Below are 16,101 nucleotides of genomic sequence, written 5' to 3' on the forward strand. Positions count from 1 at the left end.
ATTCTCGCCATCAGCAGGCCGGGGCTCCACAGTCACAGGTTCTTCCTCCTGTCTCGCTGTGCCCGCCTTTACACCGTGACTCCAGGAGGGTTTAGTCGGAGGGATCAGCCGGTTTTCAATCTGCAGAACCACCCCCCACTCTGGCCATTCGGTCGCCTGCTGTGCTCACTCTCTTCCCATCCCCCCCCCCCCCCCCCCACCCCCCGGCTTCCCTCGTTGTCAGCAGATTAACAGCCGTGTGATGGCACTGCAGATTGGAGCCCTGACTCCCTCCGTTGGAAGTAGCAGGGACCTGCTGCTGTTCCACACTCAAACCCCTCGGCTGAGAGCTCGCAGACAGGACGGCGAACCTTTCTGCTTCTTCAGTTTTTTTGGTGGGGGGGGGGGAGGCGGGGGCAGGACTGCAGGGTGCTTCAGGTCAGCACAATGTGAAGAGATGGGTAAAGCCCCAACACAGAGCCGACAGGCAGGGCGACATGACAGAGGTCGGGATAAATGGAACAGCGCTTTCCAAGAGGCAGCAGGGGTTAGATAGGCGGAGCGGCCTCCTGGCATGCTGCACCCCGAAACACCTGGCCGCAACCTTTGAGGTGAGAGGTCAGAGGTTAACGATGCCTGGGTTAAATTCCCAGGGCATGGACTTGTTCCCCACTTGCAGAGAAGATAGAGAGTGTCAAAGCATACGCAAGATTCAAGGTTGATGGGGGGGGGGGGCTCAGTGATTAGCACTGCTGCCTCAAATCCACCCTTAGGTAACTATCTGTGTGCAGTTTGCACATTCTCCCTGTGTCTGTGTGGGTTCCATCAGGGTGCTCTGGTTTCCTGCCTCAGTCCAAAGATGTGTAGGTTAGGGTGGATTGACCGTGCTAAATTGTCCCATAGTGCCCAGGGATGTGTAGGTTAGGGTGGATTGGCCGTGCTAAATTGTCCCATAGTGCCCAGGGATGTGTAGGTTAGGGTGGATTGGCCGTGCTAAATTGTCCCATAGTGTCCAGGGATGTGCAGGTTAGGGTGGATTGGCCGTACTAAATTGCCCCATAGTGCCCAGGGATGTGCAGGTTAGGGTGGGTTGGCCGTGCTAAATTGTCCCATAGTGCCCAGGGATGTGCAGGTTAGGGTGGATTGGCTGTGCTAAATTGTCCCATAGTGTCCAGGGATGTGCAGGTTAGGGTGGATTGGCCGTGCTAAATTGTCCCATCATATCCGGGATGTGAAGTTTGGGGTGGGGTTACCCATGGAAAACGCGGACCTAACGGGATAGGCTTGGCAGTGCTCGGTCTGGGTATAATGCTCCTCCTTGGAGGGTCAGCGCAGATGCGATGGGCCAAAATGGCCTCTTTCCGCAGCATAGGGATTCCACAAAGTATCCGGTGTAGAGGAAGTATAGTCGGGGCAGAACAGCCAGGCCCTGTGCAGGAAGTGTCAGCAATCACTACTTCCACAACTACTGGAAATGTTGAATTCTCTCCCTCACAAATCTCTTGTGGCCCGGCAGGAGGAAAATTCCAGAACAGGCTTGAAGGATTATGTTTTTGTTGGGCGTGGAGGCTGTTGGATCCACAGTGAGTGGATGGGACTTAAGGTCGAGAAGAGCTGTGATCCAGATGGGAATTCTCCTGGGAGAGGCGAGAGTCGAGAATGTGGGACTGGAAAAGCACAGCAGGTCAGGCAGCATCCGAGGAGCAGGAAAATCGATGTTTCGGGCATAAGCTCATCATCAGGAAGGGCTTTTGCCCGAAATGTCGATTCTCCTGCTCCTCGGATGCTGGCTGGCCGGCTGTGCTTTTCCAGCTTCACTCTCCCGAGTCTAATCTCCAGCATCTGCAGTCCTCACTTTTGCCTCGTGGGAGAAGGGGTCTCCTCCTCTGCTTCTCACTGAGATCCCTCAACATCGGCCACTACCACAGGAGCAGGGAGGAGGCCATTCAGCCCCCCCCACACCCCCCACCCTCATTGGTTAGCCTGTTCCATCATGCAGTAAGATGGCGGCTGCTCTGTGGCCTAACTCTGTAACCTCAACTGATCAAAGAGAAGCACCGTGGGTGCTAGTAATCTGAAGCAGACATGGTCAATGTTGGAGAAACTCAGCAGGTCTGTGCACAGAGAGAGGGGGAGAAAAACACAGTCAACCATTTCCAGAGCAAACACTGTGCATGTAACCCCCCCCCCGATAGTGGGGGACACTGTATCCCCCCCTCCCCAGATAGTGGGGGACACTGTATCCCCCCCTCCCCAGATAGTGGGGGACACTGTATCGCCCCCACCCCTGATAGTGGGGAACACTGTACTCCCCCCACCCCTGATAGTGGGGGACATTGTATCCCCCCCTCCCCAGATAGTGGGGAACACTGTACCCCCCCACCCCTGATAGTGGGGAACACTGTACCCACCCACCCCCTATGATAGTGGGGAGCACTGTACCCACCCATCCCCTACGATAGTGGGGAGCACTGTACCCACCCATCCCCTACGATAGTGGGGAACACTGTACCCACCCATCCCCTACGATAGTGGGGAACACTGTACCCACCCATCCCCTACGATAGTGGGGAACACTGTACCCACCCACCCCCCCGATAGTGGGGAACACTGTACCCACCCATCCCCTATGATAGTGGGGAGCACTGTACCCACCCATCCCCTACGATAGTGGGGAACACTGTACCCACCCACCCCCTATGATAGTGGGGAACACTGTACCCACCCATCCCCTATGATAGTGGGGAACACTGTACCCCCCCCACCCCTGATAGTGGGGAGCACTGTACCCACCCATCCCCTATGATAGTGGGGAGCACTGTACCCACCCACCCCCCCGATAGTGGGGAGCACTGTACCCCCCCATCCCCCCGATAGTGGGGAACACTGTACCCACCCATCCCCTATGATAGTGGGGAACACTGTACCCACCCATCCCCTATGATAGTGGGGAGCACTGTACCCCCCCCACCCCCCCGATAGTGGGGAACACTGTACCCACCCATCCCCTATGATAGTGGGGAACACTGTACCCACCCACCCCTGATAGTGGGGAGCACTGTACCCACCCACCCCCCCGATAGTGGGGAGCACTGTACCCCCCCATCCCCTATGATAGTGGGGAACACTGTACCCACCCATCCCCTATGATAGTGGGGAGCACTGTACCCACCCATCCCCTATGATAGTGGGGAGCACTGTACCCACCCACCCCCTATGATAGTGGGGAACACTGTACCCCCCCACCCCTATGATAGTGGGGAACACTGTACCCACCCATCCCCTATGATAGTGGGGAGCACTGTACCCACCCATCCCCTATGATAGTGGGGAACACTGTACCCACCCATCCCCTATGATAGTGGGGAGCACTGTACCCCACCATCCCCCCGATAGTGGGGAACACTGTACCCACCCATCCCCTATGATAGTGGGGAACACTGTACCCACCCATCCCCTATGATAGTGGGGAGCACTGTACCCACCCATCCCCTATGATAGTGGGGAGCACTGTACCCACCCATCCCCTATGATAGTGGGGAACACTGTACCCACCCATCCCCTATGATAGTGGGGAACACTGTACCCACCCATCCCCTATGATAGTGGGGAGCACTGTACCCACCCATCCCCTATGATAGTGGGGAGCACTGTACCCACCCATCCCCTATGATAGTGGGGAACACTGTACCCACCCATCCCCTATGATAGTGGGGAACACTGTACCCACCCATCCCCTACGATAGGGGGGAGCACTGTACCCACCCATCCCCCCGATAGTGGGGAACACTGTACCCACCCATCCCCTATGATAGTGGGGAACACTGTACCCACCCATCCCCTATGATAGTGGGGAGCACTGTACCCACCCATCCCCCCGATAGTGGGGAGCACTGTACCCACCCATCCCCTATGATAGTGGGGAGCACTGTACCCACCCATCCCCTATGATAGTGGGGAGCACTGTACCCACCCACCCCCTATGATAGTGGGGAACACTGTACCCACCCATCCCCTATGATAGTGGGAAGCACTGTACCCACCCATCCCCTATGATAGTGGGGAGCACTGTACCCACCCATCCCCTATGATAGTGGGAAACACTGTACCCACCCATCCCCTATGATAGTGGGGAACACTGTACCCACCCATCCCCTATGATAGTGGGGAACACTGTACCCACCCATCCCCTATGATAGTGGGGAGCACTGTACCCACCCATCCCCTATGATAGTGGGGAGCACTGTACCCACCCATCCCCTATGATAGTGGGAAGCACTGTACCCACCCACCCCCCTGATAGTGGGGAACACTGTACCCACCCACCCCCTATGATAGTGGGGAACACTGTACCCACCCATCCCCTATGATAGTGGGGAGCACTGTACCCACCCACCCCATATGAAAGTGGGGAGCACTGTACCCACCCATCCCCTATGATAGTGGGGAGCACTGTACCCACCCATCCCCTATGATAGTGGGGAGCACTGTACCCACCCATCCCCTATGATAGTGGGGAACACTGTACCCACCCATCCCCTATGATAGTGGGGAACACTGTACCCACCCACCCCCCCGATAGTGGGGAACACTGTACCCACCCATCCCCTATGATAGTGGGGAGCACTGTACCCACCCATCCCCTATGATAGTGGGGAGCACTGTACCCACCCATCCCCTATGATAGTGGGGAACACTGTACCCACCCACCCCCTATGATAGTGGGGAGCACTGTACCCACCCATCCCCTATGATAGTGGGGAGCACTGTACCCACCCATCCCCTATGATAGTGGGGAACACTGTACCCACCCATCCCCTATGATAGTGGGGAACACTGTACCCACCCACCCCCTATGATAGTGGGGAGCACTGTACCCACCCATCCCCCCGATAGTGGGGAACACTGTACCCACCCATCCCCTATGATAGTGGGGAGCACTGTACCCACCCATCCCCTATGATAGTGGGGAGCACTGTACCCACCCATCCCCTACGATAGTGGGGAACACTGTACCCACCCATCCCCTATGATAGTGGGGAACACTGTACCCACCCACCCCCTATGATAGTGGGGAGCACTGTACCCACCCATCCCCCCGATAGTGGGGAACACTGTACCCACCCATCCCCTATGAGAGTGGGGAGCACTGTACCCACCCATCCCCTATGATAGTGGGGAGCACTGTACCCACCCATCCCCCCGATAGTGGGGAACACTGTACCCACCCATCCCCTATGATAGTGGGGAGCACTGTACCCACCCACCCCCTATGATAGCGGGGAGCACTGTACCCACCCATCCCCTATGATAGTGGGGAGCACTGTACCCACCCATCCCCCCGATAGTGGGGAGCACTGTACCCACCCATCCCCTATGATAGTGGGGAGCACTGTACCCACCCATCCCCTATGATAGTGGGGAGCACTGTACCCACCCATCCCCTATGATAGTGGGGAGCACTGTACCCACCCACCCCCCCGATAGTGGGGAGCACTGTACCCACCCATCCCCTACGATAGTGGGGAGCACTGTACCCACCCATCCCCTATGATAGTGGGGAGCACTGTACCCACCCATCCCCTACGATAGTGGGGAGCACTGTACCCACCCATCCCCTACGATAGTGGGGAACACTGTACCCACCCATCCCCTACGATAGTGGGGAGCACTGTACCCACCCATCCCCTACGATAGTGGGGAGCACTGTACCCACCCATCCCCTATGATAGTGGGGAGCACTGTACCCACCCATCCCCTATGATAGTGGGGAGCACTGTACCCACCCATCCCCTATGATAGTGGGGAGCACTGTACCCACCCATCCCCTATGATAGTGGGGAGCACTGTACCCACCCACCCCCCCGATAGTGGGGAGCACTGTACCCACCCATCCCCTATGATAGTGAGGAACACTGTACCCACCCACCCCCCCGATAGTGGGGAACACTGTACCCACCCATCCCCTATGATAGTGGGGAGCACTGTACCCACCCACCCCCCGATAGTGGGGAGCACTGTACCCACCCATCCCCTATGATAGTGGGGAACACTGTACCCACCCATCCCCTATGATAGTGGGGAGCACTGTACCCACCCATCCCCTATGATAGTGGGGAGCACTGTACCCCCCCATCCCCTATGATAGTGGGGAACACTGTACCCACGCATCCCCTATGATAGTGGGGAGCACTGTACCCACCCACCCCCCCGATAGTGGGGAGCACTGTACCCACCCATCCCCTATGATAGTGAGGAACACTGTACCCACCCACCCCCCCGATAGTGGGGAACACTGTACCCACCCATCCCCTATGATAGTGGGGAGCACTGTACCCACCCACCCCCCCGATAGTGGGGAGCACTGTACCCACCCATCCCCTATGATAGTTAGGAACACTGTACCCACCCATCCCCTATGATAGTGAGGAACACTGTACCCCCCCAATAGTGAGGAACACTGTACCCCCCCCCCAATAGTGAGGAACACTGTACCCTCCCAATAGTGAGGAACACTGTACCCCCCTGATAGTGGGGAGCACTGTACCCATCCACCCCCGATAGTGAGGAACACTGTACCCCCCCCCCCCAATAGTGAGGAACACTGTACCCGCCCACCCCCGATAGTCGGGGGCACTGTATCCCTCCCTCCCCCCGATAGTTGGGATCATTGAACCCCGGCCCGATAGTGAGGAACACTGTACCCCACCGCCCCACCCCCCCACCCCCGATAGTGGGGGACACTGTACCCCCCCCCCCCCCCCAATAGTGAGGAAGACTGTACCGTGCCCCCCCTCCCAATAGTTGAGATCACTGTGCCCCCATCCCCCCCTCCCGATAGTGGGGAACACTGTCCCCCCCCCATGCCCCCAAATAGTGAGGAACACTGTACCCATCCACCCCCGATAGTGGGGGAGACTGAACACCCCCCCACCCGATAGTGGGGATCACTACCCCCCCCCCCCCCGATAGTGGGGAACACTGTATCCACCCACCCACTACGATAGTGGGGAGCACTGTACCCACCCCCCACCGATAGTGAGGAACACTGAAACCCCCCCAATAGTGAGGAACACTGTACCTACCCACCCCCGATAGTGGGGGAGACTGTACCTCACCCCCACCCCCGCCACCCCCGATAGTGGGGGAGACTGTACCTCACCCCCACCCCGCCACCCCCGATAGTAGGGGACACTGTACCCCCCCCCCCACCCTGATACTGGGGGACACTGTACCCCTACCACGATAATGGGTAACACTGTACCCCCCTCCCGGGAATGGGGATCACAGTACCACCCCCCGATAGTGGGGAACACTGTAACCTCATGCAATAGTGGGGAGCTCTGTAACCCCCCACCCCCGATAGTGGGGAACACTGTACCCCCCACCCAAAAGTGGGGGACACTGTACCCCACCCCGATAGTGGGGAACGCTGTACCCTATCCCCAATAGTGAGGAACACTGTACCCGCTCCCCCCCCCCCCGATAGTAGGGATAACTGTACTCCCCCCCCCCCCACCGATAGCGGGGAACACTGTACCCACCCACCCCCGATAGTGGGAGACTGTACCTCCCCCGCCTCCCCCCTCCACCCCCCTCCCAATAGTGGGGGACACTGTGCCCCCCCCAATAGTGGGGATCACTGTACCCCCCACCACCACCACCACCCCGATAGTGGGGGACACTGAACCCCTACCATGATAGTGGAGAACACTGTACCCCCCCCCCCCGATAATGGGGATCAGAGTACCACCCCCCGATAGGGGGGAACACTGTAACCCCCTGCAATAGTGGGGAGCACTGTACCTCCCCTCCCCAAGAGTGAGAAGCACTGTACCCCACCCCCTCCCCCAATAGCGAGGAACACTGTGCCGCCCCCCCCCCCATTAGTGGAGAACACTATACCCCCCACCCCCGATAGTGGGCAACATTGCCCCCTCCCATTAGTGGGGAAGACTGTACCCAACCCCCCTCCCCCATAGTGAGGAACACTGTACCCACCTGATAGTGGGGAACACTGTACCAACCCACCCTCCCGACAGTGGAGATCACTGTGCCCCCCCCAATAGTGGGGAACGCTGTACCCCCCCCCTCCCCCCCACCCGATAGTGGGGGACACTGTACGCCCCCCAACCCACCCCCGATAGTGGGGAACACTGTACCCCCCCCCCCCCCCGATAGTGGGGAACACTGTACCTCCCCCTCCCCCCGATAGTGAGGACCACTGTACCCCCCTCCCAAAGTAGGGAGCACTGTTCCCAGCCCCCCAATAGTGGGGAGCACTGTACCCCCCCCAATAGTGAGGAATACTGTACCCCCCTGATAGTGGGGAACAGTGTACCCATCCACCCTCCCGATAGTGAGCAACACTGTACCCCCCCGATAGTGAGGAACACTGTACCCCCCCAATAGTGAGGAACACTGTACCCCCCCCCCCCAATAGTGAGGAACACTGTACCCTCCCAATAGTGAGGAACACTGTACACCCTGATAGTGGGGAGCACTGTACCCATCCACCCCCGATAGTGAGGAACACTGTACCCCCCCCCCCCCCCAATAGTGAGGAACACTGTACCCGCCCACCCCCGATAGTCGGGGGCACTGTATCCCTCCCTCCCCCCGATAGTTGGGATCATTGAACCCCGGCCCGATAGTGAGGAACACTGTACCCCACCGCCCCACCCTCCCACCCCCGATAGTGGGGGACACTGTACCCCCCCCCCCAATAGTGAGGAAGACTGTACCGTGCCCCCCCCCAACAGTTGAGATCACTGTGCCCCCATCCCCCCCTCCCGATAGTGGGGAACACTGTCCCCCCACCCATGCCCCCAAATAGTGAGGAACACTGTACCCATCCACCCCCGATAGTGGGGGAGACTGAACACCCCCCCACCCGATAGTGGGGATCACTACTCCCCCCCCCCCCCGATAGTGGGGAACACTGTACCCACCCACCCACTACGATAGTGGGGAGCACTGTACCCACCCCCCCACCGATAGTGAGGAACACTGTAACCCCCCCAATAGTGAGGAACACTGTACCCACCCACCCCCGATAGTGGGGGAGACTGTACCTCCCCCCCCCGATAGTAGGGGACACTGTTCCCCCCCCCCCCACCCTGATACTGGGGGACACTGTACCCCTACCACGATAATGGGTAACACTGTACCCCCCTCCCGGTAATGGGGATCACAGTACCACCCCCCGATAGTGGGGAACACTGTACCCCCCACCCAATAGTGGGGGACACTGTACCCCACCCCGATAGTGGGGAACACTGTACCCTATCCCCAATAGTGAGGAACACTGTACCCGCCCCCCCCCTCCCCCCGATAGTAGGGATAACTGTACTCCCCCCCCCCCACCGATAGCGGGGAACACTGTACCCACCCACCCCCGATAGTGGGAGACTGTACCTCCCCCGCCTCCCCCCTCCACCCCCCTCCCAATAGTGGGGGACACTGTGCCCCCCCCAATAGTGGGGATCACTGTACCCCCCACCACCACCACCACCACCCCGATAGTGGGGGACACTGAACCCCTACCATGATAGTGGAGAACACTGTACCCCCCCCCCGATAATGGGGATCAGAGTACCACCCCCCGATAGGGGGGAACACTGTAGCCCCCTGCAATAGTGGGGAGCACTGTACCTCCCCTCCCCAAGAGTGAGAAGCACTGTACCCCACCCCCTCCCCCAATAGCGAGGAACACTGTGCCGTTCCCCCCCCCCATTAGTGGAGAACACTATACCCCCCCACCCCCGATAGTGGGCAACATTGCCCCCTCCCATTAGTGGGGAAGACTGTACCCAACCCCCCTCCCCCATAGTGAGGAACACTGTACCCACCTGATAGTGGGGAACATTGTACCAACCCACCCTCCCGACAGTGGAGATCACTGTGCCCCCCCCAATAGTGGGGAACGCTGTACCCCCCCCCCCCACCCCAATATTAGGGAACACTGTACCCCCCCCCCCCCTCCCGGTAGTGTGGGACACTTTACCCTCCCCCCCCCCACCCCCCGCCCCCCCCCCGATAGTGGGGTCACAGTACCCACCCACCCCGTATGATAGGGGGAGCACTGTACCCACCCCACCCCGATAGTGGGGAATGCTGTACCACCCCCCCCCACCCCAATATTAGGGAACACTGTACCCCCCCCCCCCGTCCCCCCCACCCGATAGTGGGGGACACTGTACGCCCCCTCACTCACCCCCAATAGTGGGGAACACTGTACCTCCCCCTCCCCCTGATAGTGGGGAACACTGGAACCCCCCCCCCCCCCGCCAGTAGTGTGGGACACTTTACCCCCCCCAACCCCCACCCCGTGCCCCCCCCGATAGTGGGGTCACTGTACCCACCCACCCCCTATGATAGGGGGAGCACTGTACCCACCCCACCCGGATAGTAGGGAACACTGTACCCTCCACCGATAGTGAGGAACACTGTACCCACCCACCCCCGATAGTGGGGATCATTGTACCCCTACCACGATAGTGGGGAACACTTTTTCCCCCCCCCGATAAAGGGGATCACAGTACCACCCCCCCCGATAGTGCAGAACACTGTAACCCCCCCCGCAATAGTGGGGAGCACTGTTAGCCCCCATCCCCGATAGTGGGGAACACTGTACCTCCCACCCAATAGTGGGGGACACTGTACCCCACCCCGATAGTGGGGAACACTGAAACCCCCACCCCCGATAGTGGGGGACACTGTACCTCCCTCCCAATAGGAGGGGACACTGTACCAAACCGGGATAATGGGGAACACTGTACCCTACCCCCAATAGTGAGGAACACTGTACCCACCCACTCCCGATAGTGGGGAACACTGTACCTCCCACCCAATAGTGGGGGACACTGTACCCCACCCCAATAGTGGGGAACACTGTACCCTATCCCCAATAGTGAGGAACACTGTACCCACCCACCCCCGATAGTGGGGAACACTCCCCCCCCCCAATAGTGGGGGACACTGTACGCCCCCGGCTAGTGGGGAACACTGTACCCCCTCCCCCCCACCCCCGTTAGTGGGGAACACTGTACCCCCTCCACCAATAGTTGGGAACACTGTACCCCTACCCCACCCCCTTTTCGTGGGGAACACTGTACCCCCCCGCCCCCGATAGTGGGGATCACTGTACCCACCCACCCCCTACAATAGTGGGGAGCACTGTACCCAACCCACCTCACCCCGATAGTGGGGAACACTGTATTCCCCCCCCCCCCCCGATATTGAGAAGCACAGTACCCCCCCCCCCCAATAGCGAGGAACACTGTGCCGTCCCTCCCCGATAGTGGAGATCACTGTGCCCCCCACCCTTCCCCCCGATAGTGGGGAACACTGAAACCCCCACCCCCGATAGTGGGGGGCACTGTACCTCCCACCCAATAGGAGGGGACACTGTACCAAACCGGGATAATGGGGAACACTGTACCCTACCCCCAATAGTGAGGAACACTGTACCCACCCACTCCCGATAGTGGGGGACACTGTACCCCCCCCCCCCACCCCGATAGTGGGGGACACTGTACCGCCCCCCCAATAGTGAGGAAGACTGTACCGTGCCCCCCCCCCGATAGTGGAGATCACTGTGCCCCCCCCCTCCCGATAATGGGGAACACTGTACCCTCCACCGATAGTGAGGAACAGTGTACCCCCCTCCCCCCGATAGTGGGGCACACTGTACACCCCCCTCCCCACCCCCCGATAGTGGGGATCACTGTACCCCCCCCCCACCCCCCGATAGCAGGGAACACTGTACCCACCCGAGGAACACTGTGCCGTCCCTCCCCGATAGTGGAGATCACTGTGCCCCCCACCCCTCTCGCTGATAGTGGGGAACACTGTAACCCCCCACCCCCGATAGTAGGGGAGACTGTACCCACCCACTCCTGATAGTGGGGGAGACTGTACCTGCCCCCCCCCCCCGATAGTGGGGGAACACTGTCCCGCCCCACATAATGGGGATCACAGTACCACCTCCCGATAGTGGGGAACACTGTAACCCCCCGCAATAGTGGGGAGCTCTGTAAGCCCCCACCCCCGATAGTGGTGAACACTGTACCCTACCCCCAATAGTGGGGAACACTGTAACCCCCATCCCGATAGTGGGGATCATTGTTACCCCTCCGATAGTGGGGAACTCTGTACCCCACCCCCATCCCCACAATAGTCAGGAACACTCTACCCCCCCCCCCCCACCGATAGTGGGGAACACTGTGCCTCCTTCCCCCCCCCCCCCCCCACAATAGTGGGGAACACTGTCCCTCCCATAGCGAGGAACACTGCATCCCCCCGATAGTGTGGGACACTGTACCCACCCACCCACCCCTGATAATGGGGAACATTGTACTCACCCCCCCAAAAGTGGGGGACACTGTACCCCCCACCCCGATAGTGGGGAACACTGTACCCACCCCCCACCCCGATAGTGGGGAATACTGTAACCCCCCCCCCCCCCAAAAGTGGGGGACACTGTACCCCCCACCCCGATAGTGGGGAACACTGTACCCACCCCCCACCCCGATAGTGGGGAATACTGTAAACCCCCCCCCCCCAAAAAGTGGGGGACACTGTACCCCCCACCCCCGATAGTGGGGAACACTGTACCCACCCCCCACCCCGATAGTGGGGAACACTGTAACCCCCCTGCAATAGTGGGGAGCTCTGTAAACCCTCATCCCCGATAGTGGGGGACACTGTACCTCCCACCCAATAGTGGGGGACACTGTACCTCCCACCCAATAGTGGGGGACACTGTACCTCCCACCCAATAGTGGGGGACACTGTGCCAAACTCCAATAGTGAGGAACACTGAACCCACCCACCCCCGATATTGGGGGACACTGTACCCACCCCCCGCCCCGATATTGGATATCACAGTACCCCTCCCCCCCCCCCCGATAGTGGGGAACACTGTACCCACCCCACCCCGATAGTGGGGAACACTGTACACCCTCCCCCCCCGCCCCCCTGATAGTGGGGAACACTGTACCCTCCACCGATAGTGGGGAACACTGTACCCCCCCCCCCCCCCCCCGATTGTGGGGAACACTGTACCCTCCACCGATAGTGAGGAACACTGTACCACCCCACCCCCCACCCCGATAGTGGGTACACTGTATCCCTACCACGATAGTGGGAAGCACTGTACTGCCCCCTGATAGTGAGAAACACTGTACCCCCTGCCCCCCCGATAGTGGGGAACACTGTACCCCCCCTCCCGATAGTGTGGGACACTGTACCCCCCCCCCGATAGTGGGGAACACTGTAACCCCCCGCAATAGTGGGGAGCACTGTACCCACCCCACCCCGATAGTGGGGAACACTGTACCTCCCACCCGATAGTGGGGGGCACTGTACCCCACCCCGATAGTGGGAAGCACTGTACTGCCCCCTGATAGTGAGAAACACTGTACCCCTCCCCCCCGATAATGGGGATCACAGTACCACCCCCCGATAGTGGGGAACACTGTAACCCCCCGCAATAGTGGGGAGCTGTGTAAACCCCCACCCCCGATAGTGGGGAACACTGTACCCTACCCCCAATAGTGAGGAACACTGTACCCCCCCCCAGCCGATAGTGGGGGACACTGTACCCTACCCCCAATAGTGAGGAACACTGTACCACCCACCCCGATAGTGGGGGACACTGTACCCCACCCCGATAGTGGGGGACACTGTACCCTACCCCCAATAGTGAGGAACACTGTACCACCCACCCCGATAGTGGGGAACACTGTACCCACCCCAGCCCGATAGTGGGGAACACTGTACCCGCCCCCCTGATAGTGGGGAACACTGTACTCCCCCCCCCCCCCCCCCAATTGTGGGGAACACTGTACCCTCCACCGATAGTGAGGAACACTGTACCACCCCCCGCCCCGATAGTGGATATCACAGTACCCCTCCCCCCCCGATAGTGGGGAACACTGTACCCACCCCACCCTGATAGTGGGGAACACTGTACCCGCCCCCCCTGATAGTGGGGAACACTGTACCCTCCACCGATAGTGGGGAACACTGTACTCCCCCCCCCCACCGATAGTGGGGAACAATGTAACCCCCCGCAATAGTGGGGAGCACGGTACCTCCCACCCAATAGTGGGGAACACTGTTTCCCCCGATAGTGAGGAACACTGTCCCCCCCCCCCCCCCCCCGATAGTGAGGAACACTATACCCACCCACCCCCGATAGTGGGGGAGACTGTACCTCCTACCCCCCCTCTCAATAGTGGGGGCCACTGTACCGCCCTCCCCCCCACCGATAGTGGGGAACGTTGAACCCCCCCCCGATAGTGAGGAACACTGTACCCCACCCACCTTCCTGATAGTGGGGGACACTGTAGCCCCCCAATAGTGGGGAACACTGTACCTCCCACCCGATAGTGGGGGGCACTGTACCCCACCCCGATAGTGGGAAGCACTGTCCTGCCCCCTGATAGTGAGAAACACTGTACCCCCCCCGATAATGGGGATCACAGTACCACCCCCCGATAGTGGGGATCACTGTACCCCCCCCCCGCCCAAAAGTGGAGATCACTTTACCACCACCCCCACCACCACCATAGTGGGGAACACTGTATCTCCCCCCCCACCCCACCCCGATAGTGGGGATCACTGTTACCCCCCCGATAGTGGGGAACACTCTTACCCCCCCCACCCCCCGGATCGTGGGGAACACTATACCCTCCCCCCCCAAAAGTCAGGAACACTCTACCCCCCTCGATAGTGGGGAACACTGTGCCTCCCCACCCCCCCATAATAGTGGGGAACACTGTTCCCCCCCCCATAGCGAGGAACACTGTTCCCCCCCCACCGATAGTGGGGAACGCTGTACCCCCCCTGATAGTGGGGGACACTGTACCCACCCACCCCTGATAATGGGGAACACTGTACCCACCCACCCCAAAAGTGGGGGACACTGTACCCCCCCACCCCAATAGTGAGGAACACTGTACCCACCCACCCCAAAAGTGGGGGACACTGTACCCACCCACCCCAATAGTGGGGAATACTGTAACCCCCCCAAAAGTGGGGGGCACTGTACCCCCCACCCCGATAGTGGGGAACACTACCATCGCCCCAGATAGTGGGGAACACTGTATTCCCCCCTGATAGTGGGGAACACTGTATCCCCCCCGATAGTGGGAACACTGTATCCCCCCCGATAGTGGGGAACACTGTATCCCCCCCCCGATAGTGGGGAACACTGTATCCCCCCCCGATAGTGGGGAACACTGTATCCCCCCCCCCGATAGTGAGGAACACTGTATCCCCCTAATAGTGGGGAACACTGTGTCCGCCCCCCCCCCCCCAATATTGGGGAACACTTTACCCCCCCCCGACACTGGAGCTCATTCGAACATCTGATCGTGGGTTCATGCCACCTCTCCTGCCATATGAGACACCATGCCCCAAACCCCCACAACCCTCTGAGAGGGGAACGAACGTTCTCCTTTTAAGACAACACTGCCATTCCAGGTCCCAGTCTTTGAAACCTCATCCGAAACATTTTTGTGCAGTAGGCAAGTCCAAAACTCTACCCAGTTTCCGAGTGGTCCGGTCCCGCTCCTGCCTGTTATGTCGGAAGCGTTGCAGCCAATTTCTCAGTCAGCAGATCCTTCAAACGGCCCCGCGGTGGTGACAAGGTCAGCCTTTTCTCAGTACTTGAGCTGAGAGGTTGGTCCAGGTCCTACAATATCAGGGAGACTTTGCACGGCAGATGTGGGCCGTGACCTACGATAGATCGACCGATATAAGTCAGAGGTCTCAGAGTGAAGTGCTTAACAGGAGCGCAAAAGTGCTTGGTTTGGTTTTTCCCGTGGTATAGGAATCGGAAGGAATTTATCTAATTATCTGTTTGCTGATATCTAGATTGATTAGATTGTGTGTTCTCCTTTTAAAGGGGTTTTGGGATTTATCAGTCGATAATCAGAATCCTAATGTATATCCTGGATCTTGATTTTTCTCCTTCAGAAATGGGGTCTTTAAATCTGAGTAATGTGACTTGTATATCTCTCTCTCTCTCTCTTCTCAGACCTTCCCACCATCATGCCTCCTTTACACAGTTGTATTCGCCACAGTGATTGTCCATTGAACTCTGACTGTGAT

The 16,101-nt window shown here is 59.2% G+C and overlaps 1 protein-coding gene across 4 annotated transcripts in view; it reads left to right on the plus strand.

Annotated features, from left to right (window-relative positions):
- Positions 1–16,101, plus strand: part of LOC140457003 (pyruvate carboxylase, mitochondrial-like) — a 1,063,875-nt gene that overhangs the window by 456,501 nt on the left and 591,273 nt on the right. The window lies entirely within an intron of this gene.

The sequence above is a fragment of the Chiloscyllium punctatum genome, chromosome 31 (assembly GCF_047496795.1).
Source record: "Chiloscyllium punctatum isolate Juve2018m chromosome 31, sChiPun1.3, whole genome shotgun sequence".
Classification (NCBI taxonomy): domain Eukaryota; kingdom Metazoa; phylum Chordata; class Chondrichthyes; order Orectolobiformes; family Hemiscylliidae; genus Chiloscyllium; species Chiloscyllium punctatum.